Below are 23,515 nucleotides of genomic sequence, written 5' to 3'. Positions count from 1 at the left end.
ATACAGTGCTTAGTTGAGTAGTTAGCTATGCAGAAGTCTGAATCAGTGTAATTTGATCAGTGTGGCTCTAACCTCACGGGATAAATGCCCAATAAAAAGACATTTGGCGTCTGGATGAGTGTAAATCCATCCAATTTGGCACCTAATTAAGTGGGACTTACATCGCACTCGGGGACAGTTGGTTATAAGAGACAGAAAAATGACCAGAGGCGTCAACGTCTCTGCAGTCTCAGGGGAGCACTAGATCCAATAAGGATGGGAATAAGAGAGGTCACTTTGGCTTACTTGGATGGAGATCATCTGAACTAACTGACACGCACACACACATGTACAGAAAGCCTGCATAGGATCTAGCACAGAGACAGACACTACGGCATTTGGCAAAGGAAAAGGAGAGATGTTGACAGACCTTTGAGCAAGTCAGAGCTGCGGGATTAAAGCTGCACTGAGGGATTTTTCAAGGGCTTCTTGACCGACTCCACAGGCATCAGAGCAGCTGGCTGACCCTTAACCCTGAGCAGAGGGTGAAATAATTATTTCCTTTTCCAGAAAAAACAAATATCACTTTACACTAATAAACCAATAAAACCCACCCTCCTATTTTCTTATCACTCCACATTATCACACCATAAGCTGCAGCAGCTATTAAAATGAATTTCATAAAATCTTTTTCAAAGGCATAAAAGCACAGCTTTTCGATTCCGCTGGAAAACAGTTGAGGTCGCACACAAACATAAAGTCCCGTGATAAACGCTATCTCCCGATCATAAAAGGGTTGGGGCGAAAAATGTGCCTGCGTCTATATGGACAAGATACACAAGAGTCACGTCAGGCCACAAAACAAATTAGTCTCTGTCAGAATCCCTTCAGATGTCTTCCTGTGTATTTCCAGATTTCACGGGCGGAGCGAAAAAATAAAGGCCTCCTGTGATAGAGAGACAGAACGCCATATCAGGAGGTCATCTGTGCTTCAAAAGGGAGATATATTAAATTCATTCATCTCAGTCAGTGGGAGTGCCAGCACTGTGGCTTCCATGTGATGAGGGATAGAGAGATCTGCCCCTCTCATTCGGCCTGCCTGGCTCAGTGCCTTCAGAGGCATTGTCTGGGAAAATATCCCCTGTAATAGAGCCAATGATTTAATATAGACAGAGAGGTGTGGGAGCATGACTGTATTTGCGTGCTGGTCTTGCCTGGACGCTCATGCAGAGACCACAGTGAATAGCCTGTGCTTGGAAATGGACTAAAAGAAAAGAGAAAAGGGGAAAGAGGGGTGTAGGGGAAATGAAGCATGTTGAGAATGAGAGGGACAGTGATGAAGAGAACAACAGCATGAGGAGCAGAGAGACAGAGAGAAACAGAGAGGCCACAGAGAGGACAAAGAGGAGGGAGGGCAGCGTGCAGCCAACCTCACATTTATCATGTGTCACCACGCCATGCTCATACAACACTCACACTCACATGAAAGATAGATCTAGTATCTCACACACACGACCACACACACACACCTGAGGGTTATATACACAAAGTATACTGCTGAGTGTTGCTGCACACACACATGCTGTATAAAAATATATGTTTTAACAGTAAAGAAGAGATTACAGAGAGGAGACGCTAACTGTGACTCATAGGAGAATATGCCGTGAAGTCTCAACTTTGATCGATCCGCGAATGTGTTTTACACTCCCGTGTCTCCTTGAGCTGCTAAATTGGCTGCTGAGTGAGAGCCAGAGAGCGGGAGGATGAAGGTGGAGGCAACGAGGGGAGTTTGAGGCTGAAGAAACAAAAGGAAAATAAAGAAAGAAAAGAGGAAATGAGGAGGAGAATTAGCTTGGGCCAGATGGAGGGCTCAACACCTGGTTTATTACCTTGTGAAGTCAAGGTGTTGTGAGATGAGGCTGAAAGCTTTTGTTCGACAGCATGCACATCAGGAACCTGGCTGGAGAAGGATCATCAGTGCGGCTCCTGATTGTCCCTCGATGGTCCTAATAAATACATTAGTGCCCATTACCAAGCTTATTCAGTATTGCATCTGTGATCACACACTGGCGTAATGAAAACTGACTTAAGTGAGCTAAAATGTCAGTTCTTAGAAATGAGCATTCAGACGTCAAAAAGATTTACTCAGCTATAGTTACAGGCCGTTCTGCAGCATTAATGTGTTGCACTTAATTCTGTGTGGGAGTGACCAATTTATCACCACAGAAACATGTGAGAAATGATGTGCGTGCGAGTCGGAGCTGCATTTTAAGAGCAGGGAGGTGAGAAGGACACAAAAGCAACAGGCTGGTGACTGCGGCGCGGGTGACAATTTACCAGCAGACTTTCAATTTATGACTTTATTCCACAGCTCATTCCATTTGCCACAGAGGAGGCCGAAGTCCCTGGCTGACACCTAATTCTGTGACAAATTCAGAGATAGTGGAATCCTTGGGGGACTAATAAATGGGTTTCCAAGCTGTCAGTATTGTTGTGTTGACATTGCATCTCGCAGCACTTCACCAATTTCCCTGGATCGTGCTTTTTACATATAGCAACTACGCGCAAGTCCTCCAGCGTCAGAGCTAGTGAGGTTTGTTCTCATATAAAAGTCATCTTTAGCTTATTCATACTGACTTCCTTTGATGCCATCTTCTACAGCATATCCAACACTGCTGCACTATTCCTCTCATCTATTCGACACAACTGTATTTCTCCAGATTCACCCCCTCTCTTCTCCCATTCTTCTCTTTTCATTTCACAACTCTCCTCTCTGTCGGCGATGTGGCATCAACTACTCGTCTATTTATTTATTTTCCATGTTTCTGCAGCATTATGCAGAGGAGGAGGGACAGGAAAGCTGGGTGAAGGGGCTACAATGCACTGCATTGTGAGCACACGCCATGTGCCCTATTGCTCTGAGCCGCCAGGACCCGCTACAGCCGCACATTTCTATCCCTGTTGACTTCTCCCTTCTTCTTCTTCTTCTCCATCCTCCCTCCCTTCTGCTTTCTCTCCCTGCCCTGTGACTGAACCCGGTGTGTGGACTGACTGTGATATTGGCTGCGTGGGTGACAGGCTCACTGGTGTGATATCTGAGGGAGGGAAAAACAGATCAGCGTCTCTTTACTTAACACCCTCTCTCCTTCACCAGCCGCTGATGAAGGAAGGACTGACTGGAGATAGCAGGGAATGTTATTCATTTATTTTTCAAAAGGTGGCTATCCATCTCCAAGAGTCTTTTTGAGTTCAAGGTTCCACAAAAAACAAAAACTGATGTTAATCGAAAATAATAAAATGATGACTCTCTCTCTCCCAATTTCAAACTTAAGAAACTCTCCTACGTATAATTACACACAGCATCTACCAGGCTCTACAAACTGTGAAGCAACAACAGTGATAAATGATAATCTCTGTATTCCTCCGCCTGCAAGTACAAAGAAAGCGTGGGAAGACTCTTCACATTGCTGTATGTTGCAACAAACCATCTGTACAAGTCAGTGACTCAGAAACCATGTGATAACATAACTTAGACATAACCATAGGGGAGGGGCTTTAGATACAGACGCCAAGTAAAAAACTCTCATTGGGTCATGGAGTGGAGCTTCCAGACCAGCTCCCCCTCTTCTCCTGCCGTCCTCATCCTGCCCCACCCCAACCTCAGCCATCGATCAGGAACTAAGCGCTGTCTTTAATTGGTTGGACGAGGTCGATTGCCCGCGCAGACAGCGAGAGGCCCGAAGGGTTATTGGAGAGTCTGGAATGTGTGTGTATGTGTGAGTGTGTGTGTGCCGGCCAGTGAAAACACTGGGAGCCCTTCAGACTCTCTCTTAGGGCAATCATAGTAATGAAGTGAAAATCTGCAGTTCAGAAAAGCACTGACCCGATGATTAACTGACAAGTGAAGGAAACAAACAACCTGAAGCACAGTTTCTTGCTCGTCCCTCCCACTGACCAAATTAAAATACACTGTTTCCTTTTGTCTGTGCTCATGTTTTGCTGAGAATAATCTGAGATGTTACTTGTGAGCGTACAGTTTGTACTGGAACAGCCTGAGACGATGTAAATTCATGCAAAGATGGAGCGGGGAAAGTTACTCGCTCACAGGAAAAACAGATGTTTGCAGTAATCTGCTGTCACCGCATGCATGTGGTATATCTTTGAAGCGCACATCTTTTATCATTATACATAACTTTTCAGTTATGTTGGCATTTAGTGAGGAGAATGCATCATTACTGGCGACGGCATCAATAGCAGAGGAAGTGCTGTGATATCCGCCACTTCCACATTTTCTATAGAGGTGATTTATTTAAGGAACAAACAAGACAAATCACAGCTGCTTTTGTGTTCAGATGATAAAAGAAGTAGTGCAGGTAATATTATTAGTGGGTGCAGCATTCCTATTAATTTTTAAAAGCATATTAAGATACAATTAATAAAAAGTATCTTGTATCTTGACATGTATTCTACTCCTCCTTCAACCAAACACTTCATCTTGCATTTGCCTTCAGAGGAGTATTTTATTAAAATGAGAAAAACATGATTGTAGAATTTGTTGTAGATAATAAGTCGAAGCTGACTAATCCAACACAAAAGTCTACTCCCTGTGGCACCTCGTGTACTGATGGTAAACTGATCTCATGGACGATCTGATAGCCTTTAAACTTTTAGAGAACACACAGAGAAACTTCAGCTAAATGGAATTATTTAGCAATAAACACAGCCGATGAACGTATTGAAACAATAAATCAACCGAATAAAAAAAGGTCACCCTGTCTGAGCCGATCTAAGACTGGACGGGCTTTGTGGTCGAGATGTGCGTGTGAAAGTTAACGTGATCAACTGGAAATGCAGTGCAGCTGGGAACACACAAAACTGTTTCAAATCCCACTGTAACCCCAATTTGGCTATTATGGTTTTCTGGATTAGAGAGGCAGTGCTGGGCTGCACAAACAGGGTCAAGGACAGTCAGCACACATCAACACAACCAACTGTAGATTCAAATACAAGCACCTCCCCTCGCCTCCCAAATGAGGTTCAGGGCATAACCCACTTCCCACACTGTTTTGTAAAGGGGTTTCTCAAGTGGTGTAGGAGTCTGTCTAATTAACAGACACACTTTGTTTAAATGTAATAGTTCACAACAACTCATCAAGGTTGTGTCTGTTACAGAAGCACTTCACTCCTGCATAACTCTGACATGTGCTCCTGTAGATTTAAAAAACTAAATGTAATGTTATTTCAGACATTTGTTCACCTGTAAAACTTGTCATTTCTAAATAAAGACGGCTCAGGTTGCAGTTGAATAAGCAAGATGGATATCGTGCATGCTCCTGATGATGAAGCCGTCATTCCTGGATCAAACAAGTTATTTTAATTTGCTGAAAATTGTCAATTTAAAGGTGTTCACTTACCTATCTTTGTCTAACAGTGTAAATTGCAAAGGACAGACATAAAATGTGATGATCACAGTTGATTGGGGTTGTAAAAGTCTTGTGTATTTCCAGCATGATAAACTTTACTTGAGCATAAGGAGATAAATCCACACTACAGCCAGTCCCATTGATTTACCATGGATTCAACTGAGTTTATCTTTGGCTTACTTCCCAACTCTGCTTCAACCATCCATTTAATTTTACAGTTGTGAGAACATTTAATTAAAGATAAATCCTCACAACGCTTCGGAAAAATTAAGAGCTCTAATTACTGCATTTAATACCAAAACATATAAATGTAACATTTTACAAAAAAAGAAAAATGTTAAGACCCTATAATGTTGATATTTTTCTTACTTGTAGTAAATCTGCTTGGTGCATATGCAGGTACATTTTTACGGCACAGAGTCAGTCGCTGAGTTTTTTTGCCTGCTGGAGATCACGTAGCCCTTAAAGATCTTGTCCACCGAGATGCTTTGGGAGTACAGGCGAATGATCTCATTACTCATCTGCAACACAGCAGAAAGCAAACAGTGTCTCACACACTTGTCACAAATAATGAGCTTCGGGGGACCAAGTTACAGACACTGAGATTTACATTTATTACACGCTCAAGTGCTGAGCTATAATAACAAGTCACTGTTATACAAAACCCTGGATACGAAGTAGTCTTACAGTACAAAGTCATTAGCCACAAAAGGGGACAAACAGTGAGCAAAACCAAGGTATTAGCTTATTCATTACTTGCTCCAGAGCACACGTTTTGCTTTTAATAATGTTCAGCTCAAGAGAGGAATATTACACTGGTTAGAGTGGACTTGTTCAGTGTAAAATCTGGGTCAGGGTCTCGTAAAGTTCACTTTGTAATTGAGCCGAGTTCTTGAGGTTGGCTAAACAATTAAAACTAATAGAACATAAGGAAAGCAAAGCAAAATGAAAATGAATAATTTACATGTAGGGAAACATACAACCTTTAAATTGGCCGCCTTGTAGCACCACTGCAACATTTGTTTGAATAATTTCCGCGGAGACTCAAGTGTAATGGAAAAGGACGAAGAAGAGTTTTCACAAACTCCTCTCAACCGAACAAACACAAATGTCAAAGAGAGGTTGCCGTCTGTTAGCAATAATATAAAGCAGAATTACTGCCTCGTGTTTGTGTTCTTTTGCAAACCATTTGGGTTACAGCTGACACCCATGTCTGTTCAGGCTCATACGTGTAGTGACATCTTAGAAGGAATTGAATATAAAGGTCTTCAGTTGATTTAGTTATAATTAGAGTGCGGCATCTTGTGCTTGTGAGGTCCGAGTGATTTTGACCTTTGAACGCCAAATTCTAAACAGTTCAAGATTGAGTCTACGTGAGCGTTTGTTCTTCAGGGGTTATTCAGGTTATCACAATCGTGAGAAAGGGAGACAATACAACTAATATTAAAAAGGCCAACTACAGATTATACTAAAACTTTGCAGTTATACATATATATCATAAAACTGGAAAAACTGCAATAGAGAATGTCAGAATGTATCAAAAAGACACTTGAAACAAGCTAGATTAAATTGTATTATTTAGTCTTCCCATTCATGTACTGTATCTGAAAGGTGTCATAGTTTGAATCAAGACTTTGGCCTCAGTGTGTTTGCTGTAATTCCTTTGAAAATTCCATATAAACAGTGATAAAAAATGAAAGGGATCATTCTATGACAGCTTGGATCTGGTAACTCTTGACTTTCACACCTAAGGTCACATATGGCACTGACTTAAAATGACAGACCTTAAACTTACTTTACACTTGAGGCCTTACTGTGTAACACTTAGCTTGAACTGAATATTTGATCGCATTCATAAGCTTCAAGTCCCAGATTGAAGCAGTTAGCTGCGTATATCCCCTGCAGGTTCAGTCTAACTGCCAGATGTGGGCCGAGCAGGGGTAGGCACATCTGTATCAATTCAGGAGGGGATGCTCACGCACGCATGCTCGTGTGGGCACACACACACACAGGTGTACCACAGAGGGGGGAAAAATAAGGCTTAAAGTGAGTGTAATTCAAGCAGGCACACATATCATAAAAGCTCCTATTTGATGTGCAGGGTGTCAGTCACGCATGCTGTCTGTGACACACACACACACACACACACACACACACACACACACACACACACACACACACACACACACACACACACACACACACACACACACACACACACACACAGACACACAGGTAGGAGGTTATAGGAAGGGAGGAAGCGAGCCGAAGGAAGGAGAGGGTGTAATTATTGTGGATGATGTGTATAGAGGCCTATGAGGAATGACAGCTTCCCTTTCATTTCTCTGATCACTGGTTTAATCCTGACAGAGCTACAGCAGGCCACGGAGCTGCTCTGTCTGCCTGGGCTCCGACACACTGCTTCAATGTCTGTGTGATGTATACGTGTGTGTGTGTGTGTTTGTGACAGGATGACACAAAATATATGTAAGTGTGTTCATCTCTGCATTTGCCTGTGTCAAGGCATCGCTGTGTGTGTTTTTCTGTTTGTTTGTGTGTGTGTGTGTGTGAGAGTGTGTGCAGAATGCGTGAGCGTGTGCAACTGCTCACCGCCCAGGAAAATGTGTTGTACAGGCTGATTGCAGTGGCAGGCAAATGCTGCTTTTAATGAAGGAGGGGGAGAGAGGAGCGGGAAACACAGGAAATTAAATTGATATGTAAATGACAGAAATTCTCATTTGAGCTGAAGGTTGAGAGTGCTACAGCATTAACCAGCTTATGAGTTAATAATGATTTTTTTTTTTTTCCTCCCTCCCTTCTTTTTTTCCTTCAGTCTGACTCCCTCCCTCTCTTTCAGAAAAGAAGGATGGGTAGTAGAGGGAGGAGGGTAAAGATGAAGACAACATATGTCCCTGAATGTCAACTCGCCAGAGATTTTTCCCTAAGCCCTTGTATAATCAGTTTCCTCAGAATGTGGACCTCTTTAAAAAGATGTGCATTACGACAGGCAGTACCGACTTAAAAGTACATGTCCACTGGATTTTTTTGGTCTCCCCTCTCTTCTAACTGCAAATCTCTCCTATTTTTGTTTTCCCCTTTGTAAAAAAAAAAAACTACCAGACGGTCTTGATTATATCTCAAATGGACAAGGAAGAGATGAAGAGCATTGGACAGCCTGTAATAGTGGTGTAGCTGCATGTAACGGGCAGTGACAAAACAAAGACAACATCAGCCGCAGCCACAGAGAGCACCAGAGGCAAATGACTGCAGAATGATCACTGCAGCTATTATCAACCACTAGCGTTATTATTTTCTCTCCCCTCTCTTTGGTATTAGCTGGAACGAAACAGCCAAGTCAAAAGCCCTTGCCCTGCAGCCTTCAGTGATTGGAAAATGATATTAAACCAGACATTGTGTTCCCCAGTGCAAAAAGAGAAGAGGAGGGGGAAAAAGAAAAGAAACACAAAGCTGCAACAAATGAAGAAAATGGTTGAGGCCCTGCAGGGAAGAGTGGGGGCAGTGGCAAGTCACACACACACACAAACTTGGAATACGATGCAGGCTCGCACAGTCACAGATGTGAAACGCACATAGAACACACAAAGTGCATGGATTACACATCACGCGCAGATAAAAGGAGGCAGACAACCACACATGCTACCATGACAGAAATGGACCCTGATTAGAAATTATTAGCCAAAGAACATCAGACACAAATGGAAACCACATCAGTGATCTGGTTCTGCTCCAGAAAAGAAGGACAGGGCCACTGCTGCCTGACGGAATCCTTTTTTCTGCAGAAAATAAACAAGACGTATTCCGTCAATATTATTTCATACAACTGGAGGGGGAAGAAGCCTCTGAACCATGAGAGGAGATGGAAAGCATTAAGCGAGCAGTTCTGCACTAAAGGCTGTGGCCATTGAAGCTGCATAAAACATAGTGAGCCACAGGTGTCCTGCTTCGTCTACCGCCAATGACAACATGCACCGCTGCAGAGGGAGCAGGTCTGTGGAATACACACACACATGCACACCAAGACACATATAGTATAGACAGTTATATAAATCATCTCACACACACACACACAAACACACACACACACACACACACAAAGTTGACATAGCTATCCTTAAAAGGACCTTACATTGATGTCTATTCATTGTGGAGAGCCTAACCTAACCCATGACCCATTCATGCCTCACCCTAACCTTAACATAACCAAAATTCACATCTGATCCCTAACCTTAACCAGGACAAAAGAAATTAAGTTTCGTCTCATTAGGACTGGGCTTTGGTCCCCTTGAGGTATTCTGGTCCTGTTCAGTGTTTAGCTGGAAAAGGTCCCAAAGGGGTTACAAAAACGAGTATACACACACGCACGCACGTGAAGACACGCACACATGTGGAGAGTTACACTCAAACATGTTTTTCTCTCTCACACACGTACACACAGACACAATCCAGTTTGCAAACATACATGCACTGATCCATCCAGACAGGATGCCTTTATCTGGCAGCACAGTCTGAGCAGGGCAACTCGGTGGCTGTAAAATGGCTTTCCTCTACCTCAGGTATGAGAAATAATAAATAAGTGAGTAAAAGGACTCAGGGGGCAGAGAAAGGACGGAGGAGCACCGGAAAATGTGAGAACAAGTCAGACCGTGGAGATGTGACCAGATGTGAGGTGCTGGTTCCAAACCATAACAGCACTCAGCATATTTACCCCCCCTTTTTAAACTACAACCCGTCCAACTCCACTGGTTCTGACAACAACTGCCATTCTTAAAGTTGCGCATTTAGTAAGTAAGAAATGTTTAACAGTATCACCCTAAGAGTGCTTGGACTGTCAGCCTGAAAATAATTGAACCTAATGTTTTGTTTGAGCCAGTACGCCTTGATGTGTTATCAAAGAAAAAAGAGAGAAAGAGACGGGGCAGAGGGGATGAAGACGTGGAAGAAATGGAAGCAACATAAAAGACTAAGAGTAAAAGTGAAGTCAAGCAACAGGGCAGCAAACCACTGTAAAAATGAGGGTTCAGAAATTAATTATTTGAGGTTAAACATTTTCCTTTCGTCTGTAGAGCTTTCAATTGAAATGAAAAGACTTGGGCTAATGAAAACAGTGATGGCTATTTTCATTCGGCATTCAAGTTTCAGGGAATTGTAGCTCTGATGACTGAACTCAATGAGTGTGCTTCAGAGATGACAATGCCTTATCAGAGCGAGACAAAAAAAACCTAATCCATCTGGAGAGCTGATCAACCAATGAAAGGACGCTCTGACAGAGAAAGGTGTCAGACTGTATCCGCTCACATTGCTCCACTGACTTATCTTCAGAATACATGATTGCTTGTGTAAATGACTTTGCAATGGCACATGATTTAATTCTCTTCGGCAAAGATACTTGAAATAGTGAGGCTGTGTAGTCGTAGGTTTGACATCTGTGTAAGAGTTAAAGACAAGCTGAACAATACCAAATCAAGAGAACAGTGGTGAAATGCAAATACCTCGTAGAAGCGATCGATGATACGTTGTGGGAGTTGATTCAGTTGATGCAGCAGCGTGTCACAGCTGAGGAGCATTGTCACATGGCCTCTTCAATATAGATGGGTAGGATGTGTCCGTGCTTCCAGACAGTGGTTCTGGGAAAAGCAGAGAAGAGCATTAAAAGCTGAGTGTTTGCCTACACACCAGCAGGTAAGAGTCAACAGTAACACAATCTGTTTCCATACACATTATAATTTTTCAGTACACTCTTACCTATGGACAGTTACAGGCTATACACTCGAGGTGGGCGATACGAAACACACACATATCGTTGACAGTTATATATCTATCACTTTAACCTGCTCACCCCTGGCCACTGCATTGAGGTGCCTTTCTCTCTGTGAAGGTCAACAAGCCATTCTGCTCCTCTGCTCTTTTCTAATCACTCACACATAGAGCTGATCTTTATATTTATGTTTGTATTCATATTCATAGTTTGCTTCTTCTGGAACAGTGAAGTTAGAAAGAACACTGTGTTGTGAGATAATCTGCATCACTCTGATCAGACGGATGCTCACTTGTTACCACTCACCTTGCACTAAGGCTGCAGCTGACAGAGAAATTACTTGTAAATATGATTGGGCTGTTGATTTATCAGGTTGATGACGGTATCGCACAATCCAAGTCATGGGGCTTTTCATACCGGTGATTACTCTGATACTTGTGTACCGCCCACCCACGGCATATACTGTGCTGCCAGAAGTGAAGCACTGGCAGCGTGTAGTGTGCTCCTGCCCCACATCCTGCTGTGGCTCCTGTGTGAGCACATACTGAGACTTGACCCCACATCCTTCATTTCCCATCTAAATATGAGAGTTAAACACTTAAACACAGGTTTCATTCTTAATGCGGACAGCAAGGTGACTCACAGCGTGATCTGAGCATTAGCCAATGTCATCATTCATGCAGTGCGTAAAGTCCACACAAGTTGGTTCTGTTGGGCAGAGTTGGCCCTACAGTGTTAAATGGATTGTTTAGCAGGCTAAGCCGACCCTGAGCTGTAAAGCGCAGTGGATAAAGCCTCAATATTCTCTGTTTGCCCATTAGTCATCATACTGTACCTCTCCGGCGGCTTTATACCAGAAAGTACACCGCATTGGCCTAAGCTACGAGCGCTGTCACACTGCACAGTGCAGATATGAGTCATACTCTCAAAAAACATCTAAACAACAACCTGCACTCCACTTTGTTCATGTAGTAAGATTTAAGTGTGTTTGCATGTTTCTACATGCTACATTTAATCTAAATGTAAAATGACAACCAGTAAATATGCATAGATTAAAACTATTTAGTTGTTTAGCTCTGTAACTGTCCTTGAAACTTCAGACTTATTGTGTCATAAGTATTTTAAAGACACAGTTCAATTATTCATGGCTCTGCAGACTTTCTGTACCTGTACCTCCAGAAAATAGATCTGTATGTGTTCTCTCCATCTGCTTCACCTCTGGCTTCTCCATCTGCTGGCTGATGTGCCCAACACATTGGCACAGCAGCTTCTCCAGAAGCCCATCTCTTACAGGTAGCCTGCAGGCTGAATCCTTCAATCCCACCGTGTGCATTCAGTAGCTCTTTGGTCTGAAGTGATGGAGGGAAGAGAAGATAAAGAAGTGAAAAAAATAATAAAGAGAGCTATGAAAAAGCCAGAAATGATGTGGAAACAGGACACAACGACAGGTTACAATAAAAAGCATGACTTGGAAAAGGTACAAAGAGGCAAAGACAAGAATAAAGGATAAAGGATGTGGATAGGTAAGGGTGAGAGGTTGCGAGCCCAGTGCATCATTAAATAAAAACTCTCAAGAGTCAGGAAGCAGATGCTGGGGCTTCAATGGTGGTTTGAACAGAGAATCACAGATCAAAAGATAAAGTCTGTTTGACCTTTTAGGCAGCATCCCCAGACACACACACACAGAAACACACACACAGAGACACAAAGACACACACAGAGACACACACAGACACACAGACACACACACACAGACAGACAGACACACACACACACACACACACACACACACACACACACACACACACACACACACACATACACACCCACCCCCCTTTAGGCTTACTCTCAGTCCTCTGTACTGCCGTCTTGTCCTTGCTGGCCTCCTCAGGGCTGCGCTGCAGGCCTTTCATTTGGGATGTACAGCACCATGTTGGCCACCTTCATGCAAACATTATCTGTTCAAATATGACATTATATAAAAACATTACAAATCACACAGCCACACAGAACCACCTTTGTGTGAGAAAACGCAGAAATTGTGGACCAAAAAATATGATTTGAGTTGCTTTAAAAACACAGCAGATGCAGTAAATATCATCTCAAGAGAGCAGTGCTCTCTGAGGTTTTTATGCCTACAAAGTGCAAGAATAGGAACTGCATAAAAAAGTGACGAGTATCAAGAGAGTAGCACACTTTTCTGTTTCTTCAAAGCAAGAAAACAGTCGTGCTTTCCTCACTGTTAAGATACATGGAATGAAATATGCAACTCGCTCTTTGCACTGAGATCAAATGGATTTCAATCATAAATGTTTACAACTCCAGCAGCAACGGACAAGAGAGAACCAACAAGAAAATACTTTCCTCCAAAGTGCAGTAGGTACCACTTGGGATTTGAAAAAAAAAAAGCACAAGGTGAAAAACAACATCATATAGTAACATGGATAAAACTGTAAGCTGCCTTCAGAGATGCACCGAAATCTGAATAATCTCCAGACATTCTCCGGAGGGGCTGCATGTGAGAACGCATATGTCCGAGTAAGAGACCCCGGAGAGTTTTCCCTGCCAGACCCCAAATGAGGCCATGTGAGAACACAGCAGGTGATGTTCTGCAGGTTTAACCACAAGTGAGTGGTTAAACCGTTGATGACGTTTTTTAACATGTGATGATACATAAATGACAAAAAAAGAACGGTGTCATACAACTACAAGACAACAACAAAGAAGTCAAGAGAGCATTTAACGATAAGGGCAGATGTGCCGTAAACATAGACACACATTCCATTACGTTAGAAACTGTTTCTTCTAATCAGTGTTGTAAATACTGTTGTTTTGCTGATGTTCTCTGTTACACGTGGCATCTATTACACTTGTGTCCGTCCTGGGAGAGGGATCCCTCACATATCTCTCTGAGGATTCTACATTTTTCCCCTGTTAAAAGGGTTTTTTGGTAGTTGAAGGTGAACATCTTCTGGAGTTCATGTGTGAAAACCTATGCTACAGACTCAGCATGAAAAAGAGAGCTGGGTGTCCTCAAAAGAAACTTTCATACTCAATGGCAGCAACATGTAGCTCTTCATTAGCCTTTAAACAGAACAGCTAAACAGGACAGGCGACGATGGATGGAAAACGAAGAAATAATGAGGAAACTCAGCAGCACAGAAGGTGAGCGAGACAGCTGATCACATAAAAGACACCTCGACGTGTCATTTTATTTTTACAACCAGCGGGTACAGTTCTCTCCCTGCTCCTGCTTGAGATGCATGTGAGCATGTATACATTTTAATGTGCGCGCCTTTTTGCAGAATTTCTGGGGCCGGTTGACCTTCATCAGCCTGAAGTGAATGAATGATGATGATTGTGGTGCAGCCTTGCTCAGAGACAAATTGGCGGCTCTTTACATGATTGCTACGACTCTGTCCGACATGGGAGTGAAATCTGTATACCTGAGAGCTATAATATAACCTGTGTTCTTAATTTACATATATATTTAACGTATAAACCTGCCACCTGCAGTCACAAAGCAGCAGATCATTGTGACTTCATTGTTACTGAATCTGGCAAGTTTAGGAACAAGTTTCTAGAAAGCAAAAAGAAAAAACATTTTAGGTTCTAGGGCATTTTAAATCCTTGAAATGCATTTGGTTGTTGGTGTACTGACTGAAAACGACATTGCAAAAATGAGAATTTGCAGGGGGCAGAGGGAATGAAAAGGATTTCTGTCAGGATTATCCAATCTTTGTCTGATTATCCGGAAAACATGGAGCTGTGTCAGGTAGAGGAGGTTGTAATTGTGGGTGCGCAGTTTCTGTTTACTACCAGAGTGGGTGTGTGCACATCCAAAAAGTGTGTGTGCTGCCCCTTTGAAAAGCAGTGGCATTTTGTATGCTGATTGAGATAATTAGCATGAGAATCGAACCATCACAACGCAGTGGTATGCTGTATGATTACCCCTGTGTATCTTTCAATTCAACTCGTCTGTCAGCATTTACCTTTCTGGCTTTGCGAACAGAGAGCATCTCATTGGCTGTGACATTAAAGAACTAGTCCAAATTGTAGAGGCATTTGTTGTTCCACATGAAGCAGATCAATGGCTGGCTGTCAAACTGACATTTTGTCAGAGAGGATTTATTGTGATGCACGCTCGTCTTTCAAGAGGAAACGTTCTGCACTTATGACAGGATCATTTTTAGGTAGCTTTAGGGAAACTGATTAAAAATGCTGCCATTAGGGGAGGTCTCGGCAAAGACATGGGATTTTTTGGGAAGAATACAAAGAAAGGGAAATGGAACAATAAACCTCAGCTAGCATTATGGGTTTGCACCCAACCAGGGAGGGATAGAATGGAGCCGGGGCCTTAAATTTGGAAAGCCAATTTTAAAACAAATTTTCACTTTATTGCTAAAAACTGGATTTGAGCTTGGAAAATGGTGAACCATAACCACAGGGGTATCACTGAAAATCTTGACTCGTTAAGTTCATTTGCGTAGCGATTTATCATAAAATAAGCCAGACAGTAGAAAGCAGCAGCAGGCCGGCAGAGCAAACAGACCACAGCTATAGATGAGTGGACAAGACTGCAGGAAAGAGCAAAACACCAGGAGGAGCTGAGCTGATGTTAATGGAGGTGATGGATTTCTGTTGTTAGTTAATGTGCACAGTGGAGACCCCTACACGTCCTCGTTACGGGAGTCACAAGGCGTTTTCTTTTTTAAGAGCTACTGCCTTGTGTAGTGTTTACTGACGGTCAATGGTCTCTTCTATTTGACTCAAGTACCCACCTGTGAAGCTGGTGAGGTCTGAGCACATGTTGGCGCCGTAGTTGTCCTTGATTCCTTGATGGTCTTTTCCCAGTAGGTGCTGAGGGCGACCAAAGGGGGCAAGCAAACAGGTCACCTCGCACGGCTCTGGGTGAGGTCGGCCCGCGCCGTGCCAAACTGCTCGGCCACATCAAACGTCTCCTCTGTGATTACTGTCCCCTTCACATGGACGTAGTAGGCCAGCTGCTCTGCCACCTGTCCGTGTAAAAGAATGAAGCGGACAAGAAAATTAATCAGAGTGGTGGTGGCAGCGGAGAGAGGGAGAGATAGAAAAGAGGACATGGGGATTATAGGAAAGGGAGTGAAGGATTGTATGGGGGAAAAAAAAAAGTTGAAATGAGAAAAAGGGATGAAATGGGATTGTGTGATGAGAGAAGGAGAAAGCAAAAAAGAGAAATTAAAGGAGTGGAGTAGAAAAGCGACGCAGGGGAAGGACAAAGAGCAGGACCATAATGGGGATACAAAATTTCCAAAATGCGCAATACACACAGAACAATACACACCCTGAAATACATAATTACATTGTGGCATTCAGTGATTCTCTTTTGTGATCTCTCGAAGGCAGGAAACCACTGCAGCCATGGAATGGTAGATGTTTTTATTAATTCCTGTGGGCCTCTTTAGATGCAGCTCACTTGGTATTCAGGGACATCGTTACCAAAATCTACAAAAGCTCTTATCAGTTATAATGCTGCAAAGCAGAGAGTGTGTGTGTGTTAGGGGGGGGCAGTGATCTCTGCCTCGCATCTCTTGGCTTCTGAGAATGAGCAGCCAAGTTTTTTTTTTGTGTTTTTCACTTTTCCATTAGTCAGAATGAAAGCTAAGCAGGTATCAGACAAGCTGGACCAGGCTGCACTGAACAAAGGCACTCAACACCTCTCTCTGATGGGGCTGTGCAGCTACACGCATACTCAGCTCACTACACAAGACCAATTAAAAAAAAGAAAAAACATAATCTCGCCCGTCATTACTTCAAGCTACTATTTTCACTTTTAAAATGTGTTAGCTGCATGAACCCACTCATAGGAATTAGGCAGCCCTCCCTGGGATTTTCAATGTCAGAACATTCATTATAGGGCTCAATGGGGCACAACTCTTTCATTAAGGGCTCCATAACACATGTCTCACTGGGGCTCAATCATTATCTGTTGGTGCAGCACCCCACTGCAGCTACATTGGGTTGAGGGAAGGGGAGAAGGGAGAGGTCCGCTGCACCTGTGAGGGCACTCCTCCCGCTGCCGTGGTTGTGATGGAGGTGTCCTCGGAGGAATTTTACGGGGCCCACTTTGTGTCCTTTATCCGCAAGTCCTTGGTTCCACGAGGAATGATCCCCAGAACTACTAACTTCAGCTGGATGGTAGTTGCAAGGACAAGAGAGAGAGAAAGGTGATTCAGTGCGAGAGTGTCCCCAAGCTACTGAGCACGCCACACCCAAGAGAAATGGGGAGAATAGTTAGTGCAATTACACCCAATGACATGTATCCCCCAATTATAACGATGTATATCATAATTGGAGAAGGCTGTGTTCTAACTCTGTGACCCCCCCCCCCCCATCCCCCAGCCCACCTGGCCCCATTCCTCACCAGCAATTTAAACACACAAGCAGGTGGTGCCTGAGCTACCTCCAATATTACCCAAATGATATCACTATGCAGATTATACCGGGAGCTGTCTTGTAGAATAATGCAAACAGGCAGGTACAGCAAAACGTGTGTGTCTGTGTGTGAGTGTGCGTGATCACGGCCCACGCTCAGCAGCTGTTATCTTCAGGAGGGAGTGTGTGTACACGCACACACACACACTTACATAAACACTGCAGAGAACAGAGTATGGGTCACCGCATGTAAATGCCAGCAGTGCGTTCCCAGGCAGAGAGCGGTAATTAATTCTAGTAATTCAATTGATGAGACCACAGTGACTGTGCAGGTTCACCGAGTGCGCACCAGCAATCTCAACCTGCTCGCCATATTCTCCCAAATCTTTTCCTGCATTGACATTTGTGAGCGCTGATGCCTCAGTGAAAAAAAAGTTAAATGGGACGAGAAGAAGAACAACAAAGAAACAGTTGAAAGAAAACTACTTTGCCCAGTTGTGTAAGGCGGGGACTATTCTTCAGTAATCAGATTTGTCCAAGCGCTCAGCTGTCGCCAAATATCTAAAGCAGCATGGGAAAAGAAAAACCTAGTTTCCTTCATCAGATTAAGAGATAAAGGGAACCCAAGTTAGCACAGTGGGAACAGAAACCTAATAATGTAATTGTATACACTTAACTCCTAGTTGTAAAGCTATTGTGATGGGGCGGTGTCATTTGTTTGTTGCTTAATGTGAACAAAAAAAAAATGGTGCATGTAATATGGTCAACTGAAACTAAAAGGGATCTGCGTTGATCTTCCTTTTATTATGTATAGAGTTTAACCATTAAACCAACCGTAGCTGCACAGCTGGCTGTTACATATTAATGCTCTCTCCAACTCCATGCCTCGACCCAATAACCTGGCGTGAGGCTGAAACCAGGCCAGAGCTACGGAATCAATCTCCGATGCAGGAATTTCTTTCGTGTCAAGATTCAACACACATGTGGGTCCTATGCAACAGAAACGTTGTCTTACTGAGAGGTCAGATGACAAATGGAAAAAATATATTGGGAAATGATGGAGAATTGTCTTTGACAGTAAGAATTATTTTCAAGTAATAACACCTGGAACACAGTGGATGCATGTGAAGTGTGTGTTTTCACGGCGTGTCCTGCTGCTACGTGATGTCTCTGGCATGACTACTGTATTTCCTCAAATAAAACTAGACCTATATACTAAACTAAACGCCAGGACTACATTATGAAGCTGTACATTTTCTGGTTCTGAAACTGTAGTGAAAGCTTGTTGTATGTTTAGCTGTGAACTGCATGTGGCTAAAGGAGAAAATAGGCAAGACGCGACTCTCTAGAAAGCTCACGCAGGCAGTGTGGCTGCTCTAAACTGATAACATGGATGCCGAAATCAAAAGCACGACGTTCTGTGACACACGTATCCAGTGTGGCCCAGGCCTCTGGCCAGATGTTCTGGTTCTGCTATTATCACTACAGAACCCAAAAATATCATGGTCCAGAAGCTTAAACAAACATGAGGTAGCTCAAAAAAAACTTGCGCTCTTCCTTCTTCTGAGACAGTCTGAACGACATGGCAGCAGAGTCCAGGAACTCTTGTCTTTGGCTTCAGATGAGAACAGTTCATGTTCACAAACACAGTCGTAGTAGAACATGACCCTCAATTGAACGATATACCAGTTTAATTTACGTCTGCAACGTAGATAATGTAGTTCTAACCCTGCACAGCGCCTGTCGGTAGTTGGGAAACTATGACCATCAATTCTTCACTGCTGACAAGGTTTCCATTCAACTGATGACTTTAGCAGGACGCTGGTGCACAGTCAGAGTCTGGCATTTCATGTTCCACCAAAGCCTTCTCACAGCTATCAAACATTTCTCGTACAGCATGTGAGCACAGACAGCCATATAGAACTGTAGCACAGTACTGTATATGCAGGGACATATGCACAGAACATTAAACAGACATTTCAAATACAGTAATATGTTGAAGGACACCAATTTTCATAATTACATCTGGTTCACATTGTCAGAATAATCTGGCCTCACTATTCCCCCTTTTGTTACTCTGATCACTGTCATTACTTTTGACAGTAGTCTCGACTTCAGGGTTGATGTAATTGTGCTGAGACCCACTATTGTATAAATGAAAAATGCACGTCTAAACTCCTGAGGAGGAGAAAAAATATAATTCACACGGCTTCTTCCTCCCTGAGGTAATCTCATGGTTATATGATTAGGCATTTTAGAGGTGACTGGATAATTACTTGATGTCTTCATCAATTTGAAGAATCACTGGACACCACATCAAACAGAAATACTATTCATGGGATGTTAAAGTGTAGAGGAGGTATGGACGTCACCTTCTATTTACACAATGACATGATCTTTATTGATATAATTTCATTATTTCAATACACCAAGAGATTTTACTTGTACTTTCAATGTGAGCAATATCTTTATATCCAATCATGTCGACAAATGTTCTTGTTGTTTTCCTCATATAAACAAGCCAATGTGATTTGCCAAAAAACTGTATTCTCTCAAATGACCAGCAGAGGGAGCACAGAAGGGTTTTTTTTGTATAAATCTCTAAGAAAATTACTAATTCACACTTGATTTATAACGTCAGTAAACATTTTCTTACATAGCTTATGATGTTTGTTGGTAGTATACGTTTTCAATATAGCTTGATGATCTATTTCTAATCATTTAGAGTCAAATACATGATAAAGCACTGTATACATTGGGTCGTGGAAACTATGTGGTGCACCCCAGCTCGTCCAATATGTATTACATGTTTTTATGTCTGCTAAAGTTCTGCAAAGTTAAAAAGCCCAAAGCCTGTGGGAAAGAGAAAGAGCTCCTTACACCTCAACAAATGCTTCATCAGGAGTCCAGCAAATACTTCTCGGGTATTGAGGCGTCATATTACATTTGCATAATGCACGCCTGATGGTATCACAACAGAGTGGGGTAGCCCATCAGAACAGGCTGGGCTCACCTGAACATAGGAAGTAACTGCTCATTTAATAACCCACATCCATCGTACCTCACTTCTGTTGTGGTTGTGTTGTGTCTTTTGCATAACCAAGCTTTTCAGATACAGACTGATGACGATGAGCACTGGTCGGTACGAGGACAGAGATGTGTTCTCTGAACATTTGAGCATGTAAACCTTTTTCGAGAAAATAACCCAAATTAAAATTATGAACCCAACTTTGAGCATATGTCTTCTATTGAAACTTCAGAACTCAGAGGGTAACAGTAACTTGATGTCTAAACAAAAAAATCACTTTTTGAACTATGAGGTGTGTGTAATGTTTTCACACATGGAGCATGCATGTCCGTTTGTGTAGCCATCATTAGTGTTTACCTGCAGGTTGGGCCTCTTGTGGTCAACATGAGAGGCTGCAGCATACATTATCCTGACAACAGCACCTGGATCAGTTTAAAAACACAGTAGAAACAAAAGGTCAAATTCATGTAAGTGGAAAAAGCTAAAAAAAAACAGGTACATAGAAGGCTTGTCTAACTTCAGACTCCTTACTGCCACAGCTTTGTGTTTTTCTAAGTAAAGCTGAAATAGTTGCATGGGGTCATGGTAGCTGATATAGTTTTATAAAGAGTAACTATGCAAGCACCTGAGCTTATGACAAATGTACAACTCCCATCTTCCCTTCCAACTCCTGATGCAGAGATTGACAGCTGGGGCCTGTGGGGAGCACGATGAATAATTTGTGGGCAGAAAAGAGCTGCAGGCAGGCGGAAAATTCTGAGACAAAAGTAATAAAATGGTGAAGTCAACAGCTTCATGAACTATTTATCTTTCTGGAACCGATATGTCTTCCTTCAGTCTCTTGCTGTACTGTTCCACTTCAGCCACCTCACTTGTCAAAGCCCACAGCAGTCCGGGCTTTATTGAAACTTTGATTCAGTTTCCCAAGTTGTCACTTTCTAAGGACTGTGTGCAATAAAGGAGACGGGTTATTGGGGAAAAGAAGGAGAGGGACTAATGAAAAAAGAAACCTTTACTAGCAAGAAAAAAAAAAAAGCAAAGAAACTCCATGCTACAGTGTGAGCTGAGGGGTGGAGGAAGAAGCACAAAAGTTGACAATGATCAATAACATTAATATGGGCTGCTGCAGACAGCCTGCTTCAGGCAGAGTAACTATCAGCTGCTGAAAAAGACAGTAGTGACAAATCAAAGCTGCTGTGGGATATTAAGCCTTCAATACTTTCTGTAAGTTTTTGTTTTGCTGAGAGATCCCTCTTTTTAATTAAGAGGTTACACACATTTATACAAAAACACTTCATACTGTTCCACATGGAAGAAAGAGAAAACCTTGATATACAGGTGCAAATTCCTCCTGACTCTCTATGAAGAAATTGTGCTGACAGAGCAGGCAGGTCAGTTTGGCTCAGCCTGGCATTGATACTGTAAAAACAAACCAGAAGCCTCCGCTTGACTTTAATGGAAATTTCTGGTTTCCCACAAAATTAGCAAACAAAATGGAGTGAATAGTAGTAACAATGAGAAGTGTGCTGTCACTGCTAAATCAAGATTATTAAAGTTAGCTACTGTCTATGTATGAGAAGAGTTATACCAAACATTACTGTTTTAGTCCCATCGCTTAGTTATGCTGCTATAGGGGGAACTCCCATCATGCACTGAGCACGAGCTTTCTCCGTCCCCATGTATTTAATCTTATTAATACATGTCACTATACTCTCTATATCTCTATGCAGGATGCAGATCCCTGAAGACACAAGATAATAATTTAATGATAACAACCAGTCAGAGCTTAAATCAGATTGTTATTTTGGTTCATTCATTGAAGCACTGTGTGACCTTGTTTATATCAGTGCTAAACAAAATAATTCAACAATTATTATTATTAGGATCACTGACTGGTGCTGCTATCATTACTAACATCAAGTATCACTCTGCAGGGATACAAATGACATCTAAGTGAGTTAGATAATTGCCTCATGTTTGCAAGTAGCCTCTCAAAGAGCTAATAACATGGAGGGAGAACTTTCTGCTGGACAAACACCAACACCCTGCTCGTGGCGCACCTCCACGGAATAAACACACTGTGTTGTTATAAAATACACATGGGCCTTTCTCACGGAGACAAGATGTCTGCCGTGTAGCAGTGCATGCTGGGTATTATTTTATTGGCCATTATCGATATTTCAATTACATACACCTGTGCACCAGGAGCCAAAATGTCCGCCGTGAGTTGAAGTTAATAAACAGTGACCACAGTAACAGAGTCCTGATTCATCACTGTTTTACATGTGTCCCTTTATGTTGTTTCTACTAGCTTAACGCTAGCTTAGCATACAACGTTAGCCTCGTGTCTTTGACTTGGCCGTTTTTCAGTCAGCGTGTTGTTTCGGGTGGAGTTGGAGGGCAAGCGTTAGACCTGATGTTCATTTGGATATTTTCAGTAGTTGTGATGAGGTGAAGGTGATTATTGTTGTGTTACCTTTCAATGAGAGCTTCAGGTTTATGTCCCGACACCTCACGTGTCCACAGTGTCGGCCATATTGCTCCGTCGTTCCGATCAGAGCGCGTGTCGACAAATCCCGGAAATAGTTTGTGACGCGCGTAGGGCTGGTGACGTCACTGATGACGTTCGAAGCCTCGCTGGTTCAGGAAGTGGTTCGAGTATTGGCGTGATTTAGGAACACATGAATACCGCAAAGGATCCGCTCACACTGTGCGGGTCAGTGTTGGCGATTTGTTGGGTTGTGTTTGAAATAGAAGGTGCATTTAATTCTACTGTTGCTTATGAACATTTTGATTTGATCTCTCCCAATAAGGTAAGTACACTGTTTGTGACATTATTAAGATATTTTTTTTTAATGTTCATTATGCAATGTACTACATTTTCTCACTGTCTTT

At 42.6% G+C, this 23,515-nt stretch overlaps 1 long non-coding RNA gene across 1 annotated transcript in view; it reads right to left on the bottom strand.

Moving 5' to 3' along the window:
- Positions 1 to 23,176, bottom strand: part of LOC109639693 (uncharacterized) — a 154,964-nt gene extending 131,788 nt beyond the window's left edge. Inside the window, exons 1-8 of the long non-coding RNA XR_011239964.1 lie at positions 23,097 to 23,176; positions 20,978 to 21,042; positions 15,960 to 16,193; positions 13,025 to 13,136; positions 12,346 to 12,527; positions 10,913 to 11,047; positions 5,772 to 5,923; positions 1,869 to 1,985 (exon numbers count right to left, since the gene is read on the bottom strand). This is a non-coding gene — a long non-coding RNA (uncharacterized lncRNA). The remainder of the gene's footprint in view (positions 1 to 1,868; positions 1,986 to 5,771; positions 5,924 to 10,912; positions 11,048 to 12,345; positions 12,528 to 13,024; positions 13,137 to 15,959; positions 16,194 to 20,977; positions 21,043 to 23,096) is intronic.
- Between the last annotated feature and the right edge of the window lie 339 nt (positions 23,177 to 23,515).

This window comes from Paralichthys olivaceus, chromosome 22, assembly GCF_024713975.1.
Source record: "Paralichthys olivaceus isolate ysfri-2021 chromosome 22, ASM2471397v2, whole genome shotgun sequence".
Lineage (NCBI taxonomy): Eukaryota > Metazoa > Chordata > Actinopteri > Pleuronectiformes > Paralichthyidae > Paralichthys > Paralichthys olivaceus.
Note: the sequence above shows the minus strand (reverse complement) of the source record. Positions and strands in the feature narration are given on the sequence as shown.